We start from the raw sequence: 7,490 nt of genomic DNA on the forward strand, positions 1-7,490 counted from the left end.
ATCGACTGTACATGAAGCAAACGTGACGAATCTATAACATTGACCTTATGCTTATGGGTCAAACCGTAAAATATAACTGTAGTCTGTGTTGCGTCCTACTTATAGCAAACGCATTTGATTTGTCTTAACAAGATCTTCCTAGCATGCCTTAGCTGAACTACAGCGCCTTGAATAACGTAGTGTGGAAAACGGCACAGTTCTGCACGCTCTGGCTGGTTCCACTCGAAAATGATCTGCTAGAGGCGCTGGTGTTGAACCCGGTGCTTGGTATTCGTCTGCTTATAATGGAAGTAAATGGAGTTTTCGCTGCAACGTCTGATTCTTTAAATGAAGCATTTCTATGAATGTGATAATTGCTATGATATTTGGTACAGTGGTCGCGAAGATATTAACGAACATTCTAGACAGTCGACCACGTCCTGTTATCGTCATACTTTCGTTAATAATACGGGAGAAAAAATACGCGTGGAATGCTCTTGGCAACTAAATTTTTGTGTATGAATTAGGTTCATTATTATTATCATCATCATCATTTCTTTTAAAGATATACACACTGAAGCATTTGTATTTTTGATATTTACTGTCTCTTTTCTTCCGCTTTAAACTAATCGCGGCGATGATGATAATGATGATTCCATGAAACGACAAGGGGAACCTCACAAAACTTTCTTAGTGCCATCGACATGAGTGTAAGGAAACTTTCAAACCAATGGGACAAGCGACACGGGATGTTCACACTGTCACACTAGTGACACACACTTCCAGACTGTAAAATAGCATTCATTGCACATGAGGGTCCAAACAGCAAACGACACGTTCATATGGCGTATTCGCGTGCTACTTGTTACTTCGGTCGGAAAGCTCCTTAAAGGAAGGGTGCTGAGACCGAACCGACGCGCTACAGGGGGAGTTCCCAACTAAGTAACAAGGGACATGGTGGCTTCAGTCTATTGGCAAGCGTTGCTTGCGAACAACATATAGGCGACACGATAAACCGCACATTACAACAACAGATCTAGGCGACACGATAAGCCACACGTGTCGCTTTGTCGCTTCTGCGTCGCTCAAACTGGGCCATTTCCTCAATAGCTTGCAACATGTTGCCGTGGTTTGTTGTTCGCGCATACGCGATGCAATGAGTGTCTTGCTTTAGTGAGATTGCGCACCAAAGCGACAAGCGGCACGCGATACTTATCGCTTGAGGATTTCACCAACCGAACGCTGGCCTGTGCTTCCCGTCATGCCGCTACGATGTGAAATGTTGCTCTTGATTGGCTAGTTTCCAAGCAACATGTGTCGCTTCGGTATGAAAGTTGCCTTGGACCGAATGACCCGTGTCGCTTTGGTGTGAAATCCTCGTATCGTTTGTCGCGTGTCGCTTTGGTGTAAAATCTCCTTGAGGAAACGGTGCAGTCAGAGCTTGTGTCCCTACGGTTCGAAAGGCTGCATTGATTTCCGACTGCTCGCTTCCAAGCGACACTTGTGGTTTGTCGCCTCGGTATGAAATATCTCTCAGGATACTATTATATTCTAATAACATAGAAAAATAAACTCTAATACACAGTCCAAGACCTGACGTCCGGAATCACATTGCGATGTTTCTTCTTCTGTTACGCATGCTATTTATTTATTCATTTTATTTTACTTTTCTTTCCAAATTAATGCCATTTCGTGACTGCAAATCACTCCACAAATATAACTGTTTCCATCAATTCACGTACCGCCTTTCAAGACAAACAAATCTACATAATATATTCAAAAAACTAACTAAGCCGCATTACTTTCATAAGAAAATTAGCACCGACATTGATCGCACTGCCATCTGTGTTTCTCATCCGTCTGGGGAACCAGTTTCTTGGGTCGTTTTCCACACTACGTTATTCAAGGCGCTGTAGCTGAACTTACCATTTGATTTGAATCAGATGTTTGCGAATGTTTGTTAACTGTGATTTAAATTTTAGTTGTACTACGTCCCCTTGATTACGAGTGTCTTAGATGCAGATGGAAATTTTTCTCTACTTCCTAATATGGCATAAGTGCAGACGGAGCATGTGTTAAAATGTACTGTGAGATGTAATTAGCATTAAAATCTCATCCAGTCATTTCTATTTAAAGTCACTGAACTAAGAAATATATAGAAACATTACGATAGAGGTTTTGCTCTCATTTTATCATTTTTTTTTTGCTGCCATGGCTACTCCGTTTTTTAATGTATTTTCAGTGATTGCGTAAAGTAGTCTGAGATTGAAGTCCAATGTAGAAAATTGTCGTTGAGATTTCTTATTCATGTGAATCTCGGACATATATGGTGCGGCATTTAACGTTTCCCATTTTCAAAATACCATAACTTATGTACAAAGAAATTATATTAATTATACAATCTTAGGCACGTTATAGTCTTGGATTTAGGCAGTTCGAACCTGATTTGTTGAATATTACTCATTTGTTAGTACGAAGGTGTGCAGAATTTAAAGGCCACTACACAGTCCTAAGGTCCTAGTCTGATGTGCCATTGCAACGCAGGGAATATTCGACCTCTACTTTTTCGAGGACGATAATGGTGCTGCGGTGACCAACTCCCAACGTTACAACACCATGCTAACAAACTTCTTCCTTCCTGAGGTGACGCCTCGTAACTGGAACATGGAAACCCTGTGGTTTCAACAGGATGGAGCCACATCACATACAGCACGTCTTTCGATGAACACGCTATGTACTGCTTTTCCCGGGCGACTTCTCTCCAGGTTCGGTGACATTTGAGCCGGTCAGAAAGACAGTGGTGTAACAAGTAAAAAAAAATGAGAAACTGACTTACGCACAGGTTTGTTTTCCTGAGCGGTTCGGCAATTCAGTGTGATAGCAATGGAAGTCATGATTATGTTTACTGGCCGCTAGGAGCAGCGCGAACGTTTCGCACGGAACAGAACTGGAAGTATTTATTACTCATCTCATGTACGAGCCATCGGCTGTGCGCACTACATCTATCCGTATTACACAACTATGATTTTCTTACAGACTACACTTTCCATTACATTCCGTATAGGTGTTAAATAGCAGTTCTGGTCGTTTTAACTGTTCTCACTTAAACTAACACTTATTCCTCTTCCTTATCCCGTTTCTGTGCAGCACTTCTTTTCCCCCTAACTGTTTGTAAATATACCCCCACTTTTTCCAATAGTTCCATGTTCCTTTGCACTACGATTGATTTGAACACAGTTTCCAAGCTGATGTTGCGTAGCTTCTCCTCCTGCAGAACGCGCGTGTCCTGACATAAGAATAAATGTTCTGTCCCATCATCACCATTGCATAATATGCATTTATATCTCCCTTCCTGGTTTTTTTACTGTGTTGTGTCTCCATCCCCCTAGCCTCATCCATGCCAACCCCTTTCTTACCATCATGCTCACCTTCTTGATGTATGCTACTTGTCCCCATTCTCGCGGTCCCCTTCTTTGGAGTTCGAGCGATTAGTTTCACATTCCGCTATTATTTCCTGCCTATCTATATCCTCTAATCTTTGTTTCACTAATTGCAATATCCCCTGGTCGACGTGTTCCCCCTCCCAGATCCATCCCAGTCCAATATATATTATAGTAAATGCAAAATATATAAAGGAAGAGTATAAAAATTATAGAAGGAGTGAATAAAATGCTGTATATAGCCAATTAAGATAATTAAGAACATGTGCATATATGAAACATTTAGGAAAGTTAATAAGTGAGCAAATGAATTCAGAAATTGTATCTCTCTCCTTTTTGATCTTCTGACGACGAGAATATCGTCAGCTTTTGTATTTTGTCCGACCCTCGGTGGCGCTGTGTCAAATTAGACGCCCCGAAGCACTTACGGTTGCGCTTCTTATTAGACGCACTGGGCCATAGGCAGCGCTTTGCTGTTAGCAATCCTGGACTATTCCCCTTTTGGTCGTTACATAGGAGGTGGCGCTATTGTCAGTTTAGACGCCCCTAATCTTTCTATAAGTATAGCTTGTATCGTTTGCCAAAGAAACGGGGAAAGCGAGCGCATATATGTAATAAATAAGATTATGCTTTAAAAGGAAAGACAATAAATTAGAAGAAAGAGAATAAGAATAAGCCTTCTCAAAAATTAGAAAGAAGAAGAAGACTTTTTCTAAATAGAAAGAAGAAAAGAAGAAGAAGTCTTTTCAAAAAATAGAAGAAAGAAAAGAAGAATAAGACTTTTCCAAAAACAGAAAGAAGGAAAGAAGAATAAGCCTTTTCCAAAAATAGAAGAAAGAAAAGAAGAATAAGCCTTCTCCAAAAGTAGAAGGAAGAAAAGAAGAAGCCTTTTCCCAAATCAACGATATATAAGAAGAATAAGCCTTCATCAAAAAATAGAAAGAAGAAGAAGTCTTTTCCAAACATAGAAAGAAGAAAAGAAGAAGAAGTATTTTCCAAAGTAGAGAGAAGAAAAAGAAGAAGAAGTCTTTTCCAAAAACAGAAAGAAGGAAAGAAGAAGAAGCCTTTTCCCAAAATAGAAGGAAGAAAAGAAGAAGAAGCCTTTTCCCAAATCAAAGAGAAGAAAAAGAAGATGAAGTCTCTTCCAAAAACAGAAAGAAGGAAAGAAGAAGAAGTATTTTCCAAAATAGAAGGAAGAAAAGAAGAAGAAGCCTTTTCCCAAATCAAAAATAGGAAGGAAGAAGCCTTTTTTCCAGAAATTACGAGAAGAAAGAAGATTTCCTTTTAAGAAGAATTTAACAAACGTAAAGCAGCATATATATATATATATATATATATATTTCAATGTATATACAAGCTTCGCTATATATTTTCTCTGTATTGTGTATAGTTTCCAGAATATAGATCCGCATTTAACTATATCCTCTTGGCTATAAAACTCTTTCTTATTTGGAATCCTCGAATAAAGAACCTATCCCCTGAGATTAAGATATCTGTAGCCGTGGTATAAATAACATTTAAGTACGTACCCCCAAAGGGCGTAGCATGGTTGTACGTTACGGCCTGTGCACGGTGGATATTGTGCAGTGTCGAGAGCAGTATAGTGGCGCAGACAAGACGTTACATGCAGTACTGACTGTGTATATGCATGAAACGTGAAAACAGTAGTAGAATGGCATTAAGAGTGAGTGATGCAGATTCGTGTGACGATAATCTGGACAACGAGCCAGACTACACGGACGGGCAGCCTAAGAAAGAAGAACACTGATAAACATCCTGTAAACTGGCTGAAAATGCAGTGGATCAGGGTTGAAAAGGAGCGTCCACATAGTCTTCAGTACAAGGAAACACTTCATGACATTGTGGATTTCTTTACGTTAGACATCACCCCAACTGGACGGAAAGGACGCCCTGTGTTGTTGCAAAACATACCGAAGACAATGTTGCACCCAGACAGCAGGCCAATTTCCTTGAAAAAGAAACAGGATATGATGGATCTCTTGCCGTTCATCCCACCCATCCATCATGCATTTTTCAACAATTTAAATACTACTACTGTGGAAGACAACTTGGGACCCTTACCATACATCGAAGAAATGCCAAACGAGGGGGAAATGGACGATGATTAGTGTTTCATCAGGGACAACTTAACATTGACTCACGTTTGTGTTATATTCCGTCCCTATGTTCTTTACATTGTCAACATGCACTTGACGAAGAAAACATACATTTCTTTGTTACAATGGAAATGTTGGTTCTTTCTGACTCATACACACCTTTTCTCAACAATCTCCTGGTTGATACCCGTTGTCGCAGGCACGTCCGTTGTGCGCAAACGTAACCCCTTTCATCATACCCGATCACAGTTTCGGATGACACTGGTGTAAGTCAATTAATGGCTATTTTCAACAACTCATCGTGAATTTTGACATCATCCACTGGCATCATATACAATCTGGTACTATTTTCAAGCATTTTTGAGCATTTACACTACTACATCTGCGGCATTGATTTTTTTTATCACTGTTTGCACAAATGCTTCATTATCTCCGCACAATCCCTCGCTGACTTACACCACTGTCATTCTGACCGGCTCATTTATTGGTCCTCCGGAACCGTATTCCCGACCTCACTGCGCAAGACTTCTATCTGTGGGGTTACCTGAAGACTAAGGTCTACGCTCATACCCTCCCCGATCTCAACAACCTCAAAAATGCGATTCGTGAGGAAATTGCTGATGTTACGTCAGACATTCTGCGGCGAGTAATGGCCGATGTACAAGATTGCAATAATGCATTGACGCTAATGGAGGGCATCTCAAGGACCTAATATTCAACAAATAAGATCTGAACTGTAAATCTAAGACTATAATGTACCTGATATTGTTCGCTGCCGCTATGGATGATGAGAGTTCAGAAGCCTCACGTGACTGCAGCGACGCCGCCTATTGGCTGCCGTTTCGGGTCAGAAGCCGGTAGAAGCATTTCTTTACTCGATTTTCTAATTTATTCTCTTTACTCTCCTCTGTAATATGTGTAATATATCGAGGTGTTCTCCAAAATTTGATCTTTACATTGATGTACGATACAGATCACAACTTTGTTTCCTAGCTGCTGCCACAATTCTTAGTTACCCCTGCCGGTAACTAATGTTTCTGAATGCTAAAGCCACATCACTGCCTTGTTTTGACTCAATTTTGAATTATAACACCATTAAGCCTTGTTCCCATGATATGAAAAACTCAATATGCTGACCAAGGCAGAAATTTATTTTATTATAAAACATAAACTAAACGTAACGTTTCAACCTTCTAGCAAGGTCTTCTTCAGACTTTGTACCAAGTACAAATATAACAAGATACAAAACATAACGATATATATACACAAACATTACTCCCCTACAGACTATTAGAAAGTAGTTCTGGAACAATCTACAGGTGGCTTTCCCTTGTCAATTGTACTGAAGAAGGAAGAAGAATGAAGGAAATAGAGCGTGAGATAAAGAGTCCAACCACATTCTCTTTCAGGTGAAAGTACAGTTGACAAGGGAAAGCCACCTGCTAGATTGTTCCAGAACTACTTTCTAATAGTCTGGAGGGGAGTATTTTTGTGTATATATATATCGTCCTGTTTTGTACCTTCTTACACTTGTACTTGGTGCAGAGTCTTGCTAGAAGGTTGAAACGTTACGTTTAGTTTATGTTTTATAATAAAATAAATTTCTGCCTTGGTCAGCATATTCAGTTTTTCAATTTTGAAGCGTGACGTCACACTAATATGGTACATTGTGTAAAAGCTCGTTGCTCTTGCAGTGCCAAGTGCTTGTTGTATCATGATAGGGAAAACTGTACACCTAAGCGACTGCCTTACTTGTAACTAGGGGGAAGAAATGAAACTTTGATTGAGGTCACGTGGCGAAACTTCTTAATATACCGTCGGACGTAGTTCCTACTAGGTTAGTGGCATTTGCGAAGACCTTGGTTCATGGATTACACCTTCCCAAGAGATAGTAAACAGGTCGGGTGTCTTTACGGTTGTTTTTTGGAACAGCAGATCCTTTCTCTGTGGCTGG

This window comes from Lepisma saccharinum, chromosome 22, assembly GCF_977018435.1.
Source record: "Lepisma saccharinum chromosome 22, izLepSacc3.1, whole genome shotgun sequence".
Lineage (NCBI taxonomy): Eukaryota > Metazoa > Arthropoda > Insecta > Zygentoma > Lepismatidae > Lepisma > Lepisma saccharinum.